Source organism: Conger conger, chromosome 12 (genome assembly GCF_963514075.1).
Source record: "Conger conger chromosome 12, fConCon1.1, whole genome shotgun sequence".
Taxonomy (NCBI): Eukaryota; Metazoa; Chordata; class Actinopteri; order Anguilliformes; family Congridae; genus Conger; species Conger conger.
The window spans coordinates 1,875,255-1,888,185 of record NC_083771.1 but is presented as its reverse complement, the minus strand read 5'-3'; the positions used below and the strand labels follow the sequence as shown (position 1 = coordinate 1,888,185).

The window sequence follows — 12,931 nt, the reverse complement described above, 5'->3', positions numbered from 1 at the left end:
TCAGGGTCAGCCCAAGCTGTGCCGCAGGTGTGGCCAATATGGCCACCTGATTGAAGCCTGCAGAGTGGTGGTGTGTGGTAAGTGCAGGGAGGTGGGGCACCAGGCCACTGAATGCACAACAGGGAGGAAGTGCAATCTTTGTGGGGAGAATTCCCACCTGTTTCGGGACTGCCCGGACTCCTTTGCGAATAGAACAAAGGCACTCCGGGCAGCCGGCAGAGAACAAAGTGAGCGAGAGACACAGGAGGAACAGGGAGGAGAGAAGGGGAGGACTGAGGAGGGGGAGGAGCAGGTAGGAGAGAAGGGGAGGGTTGAGGAGCAGGGAGAAGAGAAAGGGAGGACTGAGAGAGAGGCTCAGGGAGAAGGGCAGGAAGCGGAGGAGAAGAACAGCAAGGCCCAGGAGGGGGCAGGAGAGAAGGGGAGGGAAAGGGAGGGAGAGGAAGCCCAGGGAATGGAGAAGAAGGGAGCCCAGGAAGAGGTAGATGAAGAAGGGGGTGAAGTGGCCCAGGGCAAGGGAGTGGAAGACAAGGAGAGAGAGGAAGGGGTAGAAGAGGGTGAGGTAGGGGCCGGGGAGTCCAGCAGGGCCACGGTGGAGCGGAGGGTAGGAAAAAAGGGCAAGAAGAGGCAGGTAAGGGAAGGGAGCGACCAGGGAAGCCTGGTGTTGTTTCCAGAGGAGACCCTGGAGAACCTGTACGGGATACGGGGGGAGTCGGAGTCCGAGTCCGGGTCCGGGTCCGGGTCCATGGTGACTGTGGAGTCCGAGGAGGAGATGGAAGCGGCTCAGGCCGGCGTGATGAAGAGGCTGGCTGACGAGGTGGTGGGGCCTGAGAAGGAGGGCGGGGTAAAGAAGGGACGGGTAAGTTTCAGGGAGAGGTGGGGCTTGCTGGCTGGGGAGTCGGACAGTGAGCCCACTGCTTCGTCCCCGGTCTTCCCGCAGCTGTCTCCCAATGAGTGGCCGTACCTGGGGGTGGACCCGCCCACCACCGGGGGAGCCCCGGGGGGGGTAGAGGCAGAGCCAGCAGGGGGCAATAAGCCCTAGTGGTTAGAATTTTTTATTTTTGGTACCGTGTTTTTAAGGAAGGAGGTTTTTAGTGATTTTTTATCCCCTTAAAAAAAAAAAAATGGCCACCATCTCAATAGCCACTTTGAACGTGAGAAGCATCTGTACTCCAGGGAGGGCGCAGGCGGTTTTCGCATTCCTGGAAACTGTGGGGGCAGACATCCTCTGCCTACAGGAATGCTGCCTGCCCCTCAGCTCCTCCTACAAACAGTGGGAGAGGAGGTGGACCCACGGCCCGTCTGTGTGGAGTGGGTCGGATGGGAACAAGGCGGATGGGGTGGCAGTCCTGGTGCGCAACACAAGGGTGGAGGTGGTGGGTCACACGGTGATTAGACCAGGTAGGGTTTTAGGGGTTTCTTTGAGTTTCGGGGGTGTGGCATTTCGGGTAATAAATGTTTATGCCCCAGCGTTAAAGCAGGACAGATTTGATTTATTTCACGGGTTATCCCCACACCTGCTGGGGAGGGTTCCACTTTTGTTAGTGGGGGATTTTAATTGCGTTTTAGAAAGGGAAGGGAGGAGGGGTTTTGGGGATTTTAAGTTAGATAAGACCTCTTTGTTTTTAAACACGGTTTTAAAGGATTTTAAACTCAAAGACCTTGTAAAGGTAGCAAATCCAGCTCCGGGCTTCACCTGGAGTAGTCCGGATGGGGCCAGAGCCTCCAGGATTGATTTTATTTTTGGAAGGGAGGTGGCAGCGGCTACAGCACGGGCAACCCCTGTGTTTTTCTCAGACCACGTCCTCCTGACCTGCTCCCTGGTGCTGGAAGGCGGCCTGGAAGTAGGGCGGGGGGTGTGGAGGCTGAACTGTCTCCTGCTAAAGGAGCGGGGAGTGCAGGAGCAGTTCAGGGAGAAGTACATGGCCTGGCAGTCACTCCAGGACCTTTTTGGGAGCAGGGCGGAGTGGTGGGAGGACACGAAGCCAAAAATAAAGAGCTTCTTTATCCACGCTGGCGTGGAGAAGCGGGAGAGAGAGAGGCGCGTGTGGGCCGGGCTCCAGAGGCGCCTCAATCGCTACTCTAACCTCCTGCTCGGGGGTTTTGACTTCCGAGCGGAGGTAGAGGAGACGAGGCGCCTCATGGCTGCCATGGCGGAAGCCCAGGGGAAGGGTGTGATTTTTAGGAGCAGGGAGAGGGATATAGATGAGGGAGAAGCCTGCACCAGGTACTTTTTTAAAAGGGTGATGGCGCAGGGAGCCCTCATGAAGGGGTTGAGGAAGGAGGATGGCTCCTTGGTTGAAACGGGTGAGGGCTTGAGGGAGGAGGTGGAAGGTTTCTACTCCAACCTCTTCTCCACCAAGGAGGTGGTGGAGGAGAGGTTGGAGGAGTTTTTGGGGGTTATAGACAAAACGGTTGGAGAGGGGGTGGGTCTTGAAGCCCCCATAGTTTTAGCCGACCTGTCCACCGCCCTGAGGTCTTTTAAAAAAGGGAAGGCTCCAGGGGCAGATGGCTTGCCCCTGGAATTTTATGAGACATTTTGGGATCTGGTGGGTCTGGATCTGGAAAAAGTTTTTAAGGATTTTGATTTTAGGGAGCAGCTCCCGAACAGTTTTAAGGAGGGAGTTGTGACCCTGTTATTTAAAAAAGGAGAGGTGACGGACCTAAAAAACTGGCGTCCGATCACACTTTTAAATTTTGATTTGAAACTTTTTAGCAAGATTTTAACAATCAAAATGAAATCGGTTTTAGGGGGTTTGATACACCCGGATCAAACCTGTGCAGTGGCCGGAAGGAGGATCACGGACAGCCTGGTGTTGGTGAGAGATGCCATCTGTCTGGCGAGAGACAGAAATCTGAAATTAGCTCTTCTAAATTTAGATTTCGAAAAGGCTTACGATCGGGTCTCGCACCAGTACATGTTCAGTGTACTGCAAAAGATGGGCTTTCCGGCCAGGTTTCTAGCTTGGGTGGGACTCCTTTACGCGGGGTCGAGGAGTAGATTCTTGGTAAATGGGGTCCTAACCAGGGCAGTGAAAATCAACTGCGGCGTCCGCCAGGGGTGTCCCTTATCCCCTCTTCTGTTTGTGTGCTGTATAGAGCCATTTGCAGAGGTCTTGAGAAGGGAAGCCTGGATAGCGGGTTTAAAGATCCCGGGTAGTGGGGGGAGGGAGGCCAGGTGTATTTTTTATATGGACGACGTCACAATTTTATGTAGGGACGCTCGTTCTGTAAAAAAGGTCTTAGAGAAGGCAGTGTGGTATGGGGAGGCCTCAGGGTCGAGGCTGAATGAGGACAAGTCTGTCCTCAAGACCTTTGGAGTGTGGGAGGAAGGAGAGCGCCAAGCACTCCCCCTGGTGGAGACTCAGGGGGATGTGCGGGTGCTGGGCCTTGTTTTTAACTCGGAAGGGAAGGGAGGGGGGAACTGGGAGGTGGTGCTGAAGAAGGCTGAGCGCAGGCTCCAGTTTTGGCAGCTTCGGAGGCTCACCTTCCAGGGGAAGATCCTGATTTTAAAGTCTGTGTTGGTCCCGTTATTGTCTTTTGTGGGTGTCATTTTTGTTCCGTCGCGTTCTGTCCTGTCTCGTCTAAATCGGTGTGTGTTTCGGTTTTTATGGGGAGGGGGGTGGGAACGGCTCCGGAGGGAATGGGTTAGGCGGGAGCCGGGGAGGGGCGGGAGGGGGGTCCCAGATTTTTACCGTGTTTTGTTGAGCCAGTTTGTGGCGCTACATATATCGATGGTTTTAAAAATGAACACAATGGGATCCTTTTTAGTACGGTTTTTTATAGGGAGGTACCTGAAGCGGCTGGGACTTATTAAGGTGCCCCTCACGGTGCCCATGGCGTTTGAAATGCCCAAGCCATATCGGCCGCTTCAGGTCTTTCTGGGGAAGTGTGGGTTGGAGGGGGAGGGGGAGGGTACCTTGGCCTCTCACCGTGCTATCCTCTCTTTTGTACAGGGCAGGGACCAGGTGTGTCCAGTGCGCGGGCTGGCGGTAGGCCAAGCAACAACCGTTTGGAGCGCGGTCACCCATCCGGATCTGCTCCACAAACACAGGGACCTGGCGTGGTTCGGCGCCCACGAGGTGTTGCCAGTGCGGGCAGTGATGCACGCGAGACGCCTGGCTACTGTTGCGGTGTGCCCCCGGGATGGATGCCAGGACGAGGAGTCAGTCCGCCACGCAATGTGGGACTGTGAGGCCGCCAGGGAGCTCTGGAGGCTGGCCGACCCCCTGCTGACCCTCTTCTTCAGAGGCGGGACAATGACCCTGCAGCACGCCCTTTACGGGGCGGGGAAACAGGCGCTGGGGACCAGGAGCTGGAGGGCCATGTGGCTCACAGCGAACTGCTGCAAGGAGGCCCTCTGGACAGCCAGGACTCTCTGGGTGGAGGAGAGGAGGGCACTGGTACCGGAGGCAGTGTGGCGGCTGGCAAAATCCCTGGTCAGAGACTACATGAGGAGAGACCGGAGGAGGAAAGGCGCGGACGAGGCCCGGACGATGTGGGGCCCCGCAGCATGGACTCTCGTGGGTGCGGACTGAGGAACAGCAATGGGCGGTCTTTGTGTTTGTGGAATAGAAGGGAGAGGAGTGTGTTTTTTAAGGACACAGGGCTGCCCATTACAAAAGAGTGGAAAGGCTAGGGTTTTAAAGTGGGATTTTAATAGGTCTTTTGTGTGTTGGGTTTTAACAGTCTTAAAGTTTATTTATTTATGTATTTATGTTCTTTTAAGACTGGAGTATTTAATGGTTTTATTTTTGGAAAGGTGTCTGGTGAACCTGGTTTGCCCCAGTGGGAGAGGGGAAAATGAAACCGGTTTGTCTTTTACTTTTACCTTTTGGGGTGGGGGTGGGAAATGTTTTTTTTTTCTAAGTCTTGAGTTTTGTTGGTGTTGTTTAGTCTTTGTGTTTAAGGTTTTAAAATGGTTTGAATAAAATGTAAAAATAATGTAAGCCCAAGGAACATGATGTAATGTAAACTGAGGGCAGATATAATAAAAACCTTTAAAAACAAAAAAAAAAAAAAAAAATCTGTTCTTATCAGTTTAATATCTGATACGTCCCCTATCAGGGGACTATATATTAAACGGATTTTTGGCACAGGGAGTCGGAGAAGGAGCTTGCTCCGTCCGCTTCAAGCATCGACCCGTTATTGCAGTGCGTTCGGGAACGGTGCGCCTCTCCAAGTTTTGTGCAAAAAAAGGTTGTGTTTTGTTGCCCTGTTCTTCCCCCTTTTTGTTTGTTTGTTTGTTTGTTTATTTTGTATATATGTAAATTGTGTTGTAAATAGGGTGAATATGTGCCCTTGTTGTAAGTGTGCTTGCCTCTGTTTTTTAGCAAAATGATGTAGTTTTCTGTGCGGGACGTAACTGTTTGTTGTCATTGCGCTGTCTCGCTTTTCCCACCTTCCCTCTCGGATTGTCTGTCCGGCCGGCTGGCGGCAGTGGCAACCCCGGGTCAGTGGGAGTGGCTGGGAAGGGGGCCGGAGGCGCCTGGTGCGCTGAAAGGTCACATTTCGCTCGGGTTTCTCTTCAGCACGCACAAATCTTTCGCCTTTTACTAAAGATTTCCGTGGAGAGGAACGCACCTGAGTTTGTGCTATTTTTGGATGCTCCGTCCACGGGACGGGGCAACTTCGAACGGTTTAAGGACAGACGGCAATGTGCGACAGGTATGCGGGTTGCTTGCGAGTCGCCGATGAGCCGAGCCGACTTGCTCGTTTCTGGCTTATCGCCTGCTTGCCGCGTGCGATCGATGCCCCGCTCGCTAAATAGCTTTGGTCGCTGCCTAGAGAGCAGCTATTCAGTAAGTAACAGTGTACTCGGTATGTGTCGAGTGTTTTTGGCGGCTGTGCCTGCCAGTGGAGGACAGTGGATCTTGGTGGGAGGAGCCAGCTGAGTCCGGTCGTTACGGTAGCTCGCCGACCGGCCAGTCAGTGCGTGCGCAGGGTTCTTGGGAAGGCGGGGAGGGGGGCCGGCTCCTGGGCCAGGTGGCGTCTTCCCCCGAGCGCGGTCCGGGGCCACCGGGAGGGCGCCGTCGGCAGGGGCCAGTTTGTGGTTATCGCTTCTCGGCCTTTTGGCTAAGATAGGCGGTCGAATCGTTGGTTGGTGGGAGAAGAGTCTTGTCACGCTCAAAAAAAAAGTAAGTAAATAATAGTTACCTTTTTGTTGCTTGTGTTGCTTGTGTCTTTTTTTGTGTGTAGATTGTGTTAAGAGCCCAACCGGAGAGGAGGAGTGAGGGGGTCCTCCGGGAGGGTAAGGCCCTTTTTGGGCTTGCTTTTCTTTGGTTCAGTGGTTGTTGGAGGTCTGTGTTTAATTGGTTGTAGTGTGGTTTAGTGTTTGTGTGGTGGCGTATCCGGGATGGCGGCTGCTAGGGTCGGCGCCCGGAGGCACTGCTGTGTCCGTTTCTCATTGAGGGAGAAGGAAGGGAAGCTCCTGGAGATGTCCCGTTTGGACTTCTCCAGGAAGCTTCTCATGGGAGCCTTAAAGTTTGTGCCGGGAGACATAAACTGTTTGGTTGTGCTCCCGAGGGGTCGGGGCTTTGATGTAAGCTTCCGCACCCCTCAGCTGTTGGGTTCCTTCTGGAACTCAATAGAAAACATTAAAGAGAGCTTCTCAATGTTCGACATTGAGAGGCTCACAGATGACTCCGTGAAGCACATTATTTTTAAGTTGTACAATGAGACAGTGGAGCCAGAAGACCTGGTTGCGTGGCTGGCCAACTACTGTCTCGTTAGGGGGCCAGCCCAGAAAATCATTGATGTAGACGGTATCTGGACGGGGAGCTGGAAGGTTCCCGCGAAATTGGTGGAGGACAGAACCGGTTATGGGGGTTTGAGACACCTGCCCTCCCTCATTGTGCTGGGGGAAAATAGAGGGCTGGTCTTTTATCAAGGCCAGCCGAAACTGTGTAGGAAATGTGGGGCCTACGGTCACCTGGCAGAGGCCTGCCAGGTCATTTTTTGCAATCGGTGCAGGGAGGTGGGGCATCTCGCCGCTGATTGCAAAAATGGAATCAGGTGCAATCTCTGCAGGTCGTCAAACCACCTGTTCAGAGATTGCCCTGATTCCTACGCTAACAGGGCCAAGCAGGCGAGGGCTGACGCCCGGGAGAGGCAGCGGGAGGAGGGGGAGGCCATGAGGAAGGAGCAGGAGGAGAAGGAAGAGGGAAAGGGTGAGGAAGCCCAAGAAGGGGCAGAAGGTGAGAATGGTGGTCAGGGTGTGGCTGGAACGAGTGGAGTGAGTGAGAATGTGGGAGAGAATGAGGGAGAGGCAGGTGGAGTGAATGGGTGCACAAACGAGGGAATGAGTGTGGGCGTGGCTGGTGGGAAGAGTGCAGGTGAGAATGAGGGAGTAAATGAGGGAACGAGTGTGGGCGCGGCTGGTGGAAAGGGTGCTGGTGAGAATGTGAGAGAGAACGAGGGAGAGGCAGGTGGTGTGAATGTGAAGGTTAATGAGGGAATGAGTGTGGGCGTGGCCGGGAAAGAAGGTGCAGGTGAGGAGGTGGAAGTGAAGGAGGGGGAGAACAGGGAGAAAGAAAGGGCCTGTGAACCCGTCGAGTCTCTGTACTCTGACTCCGACTCTGACGCAGTCTTCATGGAGACTGTAACAGAGGGGGAGAGTGATGAGGAAATGTTGGTGGAAGGAATTGTCCGCAAAAGAGGTGCAGAGACTGGAACGGAAGGGGTGGAAAGAAAGAAAAGGGGGGTGAGGGAGAGGTGGGGCCTGATGGCTGGGCTGTCAGACAGCGGGTCATCGGGCTCCTCCCCAATCTACCCGGAGCAAGGACAAAACCAGGCCCCCTACATATCAGAGACTGAACCATCGTCATCTGCTGGGTCACCAGCAGGTGGCGGTGGGGTTTTAAAGTGATGGTGAGTATGGCATTTCTTTTAACTTCGTGGTGTTTTTAATTCTTTCTGCCTGTTTTAACCCTCACTTCTTAATTTAAAAAGAAATTTTAATAAAATGGCTTCCCAGCACATGCCCCTCACGGTGGCGACCATTAATGTGTGCAGCGTGAGGACATTAAAGAGGGCAAGATCTGTGTTGTGTGCTTTGGAAAGTGTGCAAGCAGATGTGATTTGCCTACAGGAGTGTGGGCTGCCATATCGCTCCTCCTACAGGATGTGGGAGGTCCTATGGCAGCAGGGGCCGTCTCTCTGGAGCGGCTCCCACTCCAATCGGGCGGATGGTGTGGCAGTGCTGGTGAAGAATAGAAATATTGAGGTGAAGGGGAGCACAGTGGTGAGAACAGGCAGAGTTTTAACAGTATCTCTCTCTTTTAATGAAATTACTTTTAACCTTGTGAATATTTATTGCCCGCAGGGGAAGCAGGAGCGCTGGGAGCTCCTTCAGGAGCTCCCCACATATCTTTTAGGGAGAGCTCCTCTGCTATTGGTTGGGGATTTTAATTGCGTTTTAAACAGGGCTGGGCGGAGGGGAGCAGGGGACGATTTTAAAATGGACAAAACGTCTTTTTATTTGAAAAATGTAATTAATGATTTTAAACTCACAGATATTTATTCTGCTCTTAACCCGGGGCAGGAGGGTTTTACCTGGCGCACGAGTGATGGATCCCGGGCATCGAGGATTGACTTCCTCTTTGCCAGGGGTTTTGCTGGTCTGGCATCGTCTCTGAGCCCGGTATTCTACTCAGACCATTCCCTGCTGTGCTGCTCCCTGGCTGTGAAGTCAGGTGTAGCAGTCGGCAGGGGAATATGGAAACTGAACTGCCGGTTGTTGGAGGACCCGGCAGTAGTGATGGCTTTTAATGAAGTGTATGAAGAATGGCGGACCCTCCAATGTTTTTATGAGACCCGGGCTGAGTGGTGGGAGTGGGTAAAAAAACAAATAAAGGGATTTTTTATTAAACAGGGGAGGGAGAAAAAAGCAAAGGAGAGGAGGGTGTGGGTGGGACTACAAAAAAGATTAAATAGGTACGGGAACTTAATAAATATGGGGTTTGATTTTAAAGAAGAATACAAAGAAGTGGAAAGAGAGATGGAGTTTTTAATGGAGAAGAAATGCCAAAGCATCATTTTTAGAAGCAAAGAGAAAGAGATAGATGAAGGAGAAAAATGTACTCGATTCTTTTTTAAAAAGATTTTATCAAGAAATATTTTAATGAAAGGTCTGAAGGGAGAAGATGGAGTTTTAAATACTGACACCGAGGGCATGCTAAGGGTGGTGGAGGAGTTTTACAGTAATTTATTTGGGGAAAAGGAGGTGGAGGAGGAAAGGGTGGGGGAGGTGCTAAATTTTATAGAGGGGGTGGTGCAGGACAGAGGCAAGTTGGAGGGAGGAATTGGGAGGGAAGATTTAAATTATAGTTTTAAGTCTTTAAAAAAAGGCAAAGCACCTGGCCTAGATGGGCTGCCACAGGAATTTTATGGAAAATTTTGGTATTTATTGGAATCGGACCTTTTAAAAATTTTTAACGAATTTGACAACCTTAAAATTTTACCCAAGAGTTTTAGAGAGGGGGTGGTCACTTTGATTTTTAAAAAAGGGGATAGGTCCAATATTAAGAATTGGCGTCCGATCACCCTTTTAAATTTCGATTTTAAACTCTGGAGTAAGATTTTAACCCTGAGGATGAGGACGGTTTTACCTGACGTGATCCACCCGGATCAAACTTGTGCTGTGGCTGGAAGGAGGATCACTGACAGCCTCGTACTGGTAAGAGACGCCATCTGTTTTGCGAGAGACAGAAACATTCGGCTCGCCGTACTAAATTTAGATTTTGAAAAGGCGTTCGATCGAGTCTCGCACCAGTACCTGTTCAAGGTGCTGGGGAAAATGGGCTTTTCGGCTGGGTTCTTAGCACGGGTGGGGCTTCTGTATACGGGGATTAGAAGCAGAATCCTGGTGAACGGGGTCCTCTCCAAGGCAGTAGACGTCCGCTGCGGTGTCCGCCAGGGCTGTCCGTTATCGCCACTTCTGTTTGTGTGCTGTATAGAGCCACTGGCACAAGTGTTGAGAAGGGATACCCGGATATCAGGGCTGGGCATTCCAGGGAGCGGTGGGCAGGAGGCCCGCTGCATTTTATACATGGATGACGTGACCGTACTCTGCACTGACCAGCCTTCCATTGACCGGACTGTTGACAGGACAGTGTGGTTTGGGAGGGCCTCAGGGGCAAGACTTAACAAAGACAAGTGCGACCTGAAACTGTACGGACGTTGGACAGAGACTGAACTCTCTGGAATGCCAATGACTGTAAGACCTGACCAAGTGAGAATCCTCGGGGTCCATTTTAATTCTGACGGACATGGGGATGGGAACTGGGAGGGGATTTTAAGAACAACTGAAAAACGGCTGGGGTTCTGGAGACTGAGGGATTTATCACTGGAGGGCAAAATACTCATTTTAAAATCAGTGATTTTACCCTTGTGGCTGTTTGTGAGTGTTGTGTTTGTGCCGTCTCGTGCCGTGTTGTCTCGTCTTGATCGTGCTGTGTTTTATTTTTTATGGGGCACAAAATGGGAGCGGTTGCCCAGAACGGTGGTGAAGAAGGAACCAGAGAAGGGTGGGAAGGGGGTTCTGGACTTTTACACTGTGTTGTGGTGCCACTTTGTGGCGCTGCAGGTGTCCTTGTGTCTGTCCTTGTCATGTAAAGCGTCCTTTTTTGTCAAGTTTTTTAGCGGGGCCTATTTTAAAAGCATTGGGGTGGTGAAGGTGCCTTTAACGGTGCCTTTGGCTTTTAAAATGGTGGGAGGGTATGTGAAGATGAAGGCCTTTTTAAAGAAGATGGGGTTGGAAGGGGTGGGAGCGGGGGTTTTAACTAACCACAAGTCTCTCCTGTCCTTTGTGCAGGGTAGGGATCCGGTGAGCCAGGTGCGTGAGCTGGCAGTAGGCCAGCCAGAAGAAGTTTGGAACGCTGTGGCCCACCCAGATCTGCTGCATCGCCATAGAGACCTGGCCTGGCTGGCGGCGCATGGGGTCCTCCCGGTCCAAGGAGTGCTGCATGCCCGGAGACTGGCCAGGACTGCAAAGTGCCCTTGGCCCAGGTGTGAAGAGGAGGAGTCGGTCCGCCACTGCCTGTGGGACTGCCCGGTGGCAAGGACCCTCTGGACACAGTGCGGGCCCCTGATCCAGCTGCTGCTGGGAGCGGGACTGACCCTGCAGTGCCAGATGGTGCTGTACGGCGTGGGCAGGGAAAGGACCTCACGCCGGTGGAGATGCCTGTGGCTGGCCATAAACTGTGGGAAACAGGCCATCTGGACTGCCCGCACTGTGTGGCTGAAGGAGAACAGGGCCTTGTCACCGGAGGCACTGAGGAGGGTGGCGTTTGCCTCCCTCAGAGACTACATGTGGCGTGACCGGCGGAGAAGAGGAGTGGACTGGGCCAAGGGGGCATGGGGGCATGCAGCCTGGACGATGATAATGGGGCCGGGAGGGCCAGCCTGACCGGCCTGGATCTGATATGACGAGGTAACAGGGGCGGTGTGAAGGCAGGTTGTTTAAGAGCGCCCACCGCTGCCCGGTACAAAGGTCGTCTGTTTTAATGATTGTGGTGGTTATTTTAAATAATGTGTGTGCTTTTATCGGAAAAAAGGAAGGGCAAAGGGTCCTCGTGGGAATTTTAATGAAATTACTTACTTTTATTGTATTTAAATATATGTTTTTACTGTAATGTAATTTTGTTATTTATGAAGCGATATTTATTTCTGTAAGGACATGCCCGAGCACAAAAATGTATTGTATTTAAAAAAATGTGTTGATATAATAAACCTTTTAAAAACAAAAAAATCTGTTCTTATCAGTTTAATATCTGATACGTCCCCTATCAGGGGACTATATATTAAACGGATTTTTGGCACAGGGAGTCGGAGAAGGAGCTTGCTCCGTCCGCTTCAAGCATCGACCCGTTATTGCAGTGCGTTCGGGAACGGTGCGCCTCTCCAAGTTTTGTGCAAAAAAAGGTTGTGTTTTGTTGCCCTGTTCTTCCCCCTTTTTGTTTGTTTGTTTGTTTGTTTATTTTGTATATATGTAAATTGTGTTGTAAATAGGGTGAATATGTGCCCTTGTTGTAAGTGTGCTTGCCTCTGTTTTTTAGCAAAATGATGTAGTTTTCTGTGCGGGACGTAACTGTTTGTTGTCATTGCGCTGTCTCGCTTTTCCCACCTTCCCTCTCGGATTGTCTGTCCGGCCGGCTGGCGGCAGTGGCAACCCCGGGTCAGTGGGAGTGGCTGGGAAGGGGGCCGGAGGCGCCTGGTGCGCTGAAAGGTCACATTTCGCTCGGGTTTCTCTTCAGCACGAATTAACCTGTTGCCTACCACTGGCTTGCTAGTGGTAGACAAGGGGTTTTCGGCTGTTCTCGAGAGGCTTCTCAGAGCTTGTGTCCCTTCTTTCTCTCCTTTTTCCTCCCTTTCTTGGCTCCTTCGCCCCCCTCTTTTTTCCACCTGGTTTTTCCTCCTAACCTGACGGGCTGCGAGTTCCGTTCCCAGTACGTGGCTTGACCGCGGCTGGTGCGGGCTCGCAGTTCACGGACCACCCCCGGAACAGCTGTACCTGGAGCGAGGAGAGAGTACCAGTGGCTTGACCGCGGCCCTCTCTGACCTCCAGGTACCCCAGGGCCTGTTGGGAGGAACCAACCAGGTGGCTGGAGAGAAGGAGCGAGGGAGCTGATCCAGGAACTGCGGAGGGAGCTGCCGTTGCCAGAGCCTGCCACCAGAGGGAGCCGGACCCGGAGGAGCCTCGAGGATCCAGAGAGCCAGCCAGGAAGCCCGGGACTCCACCATCCTTTCCTGGACTGAGGCGGCGACGAGGATCCTCGAGAGCCAGCCAGCGGAGGCAGAGACTCGCCTGGAGGCCACCCTGCCAGAAGACTCCCGCCATCCGGAGGACGAGCTCCACTGCTGCAGAACGCTTTTCTGCCGGAAGCCAGAGGCGAGTACAAGAGCTGCCCGGAGAGAACGCCCGGAAGGGCTGCTC

At 52.6% G+C, this 12,931-nt stretch overlaps 2 non-coding genes and 1 pseudogene across 2 annotated transcripts; all 3 read left to right on the top strand.

Annotated features, from left to right (window-relative positions):
- The first annotated feature begins 4,990 nt into the window (after nucleotides 1–4,990).
- LOC133106435 (U2 spliceosomal RNA) lies at nucleotides 4,991–5,176 on the top strand. Its single transcript, XR_009704488.1, has one exon. It is a non-coding gene; the product is annotated as a U2 spliceosomal RNA (small nuclear RNA).
- Nucleotides 5,177–5,508: 332 nt separating this feature from the next.
- On the top strand, nucleotides 5,509–5,620 carry LOC133105700 (U5 spliceosomal RNA). The gene has a single exon (XR_009703894.1). It is a non-coding gene; the product is annotated as a U5 spliceosomal RNA (small nuclear RNA).
- A 6,104-nt stretch (nucleotides 5,621–11,724) lies between these two features.
- LOC133106310 (U2 spliceosomal RNA) lies at nucleotides 11,725–11,899 on the top strand (annotated as a pseudogene).
- Nucleotides 11,900–12,931: the final 1,032 nt, after the last annotated feature.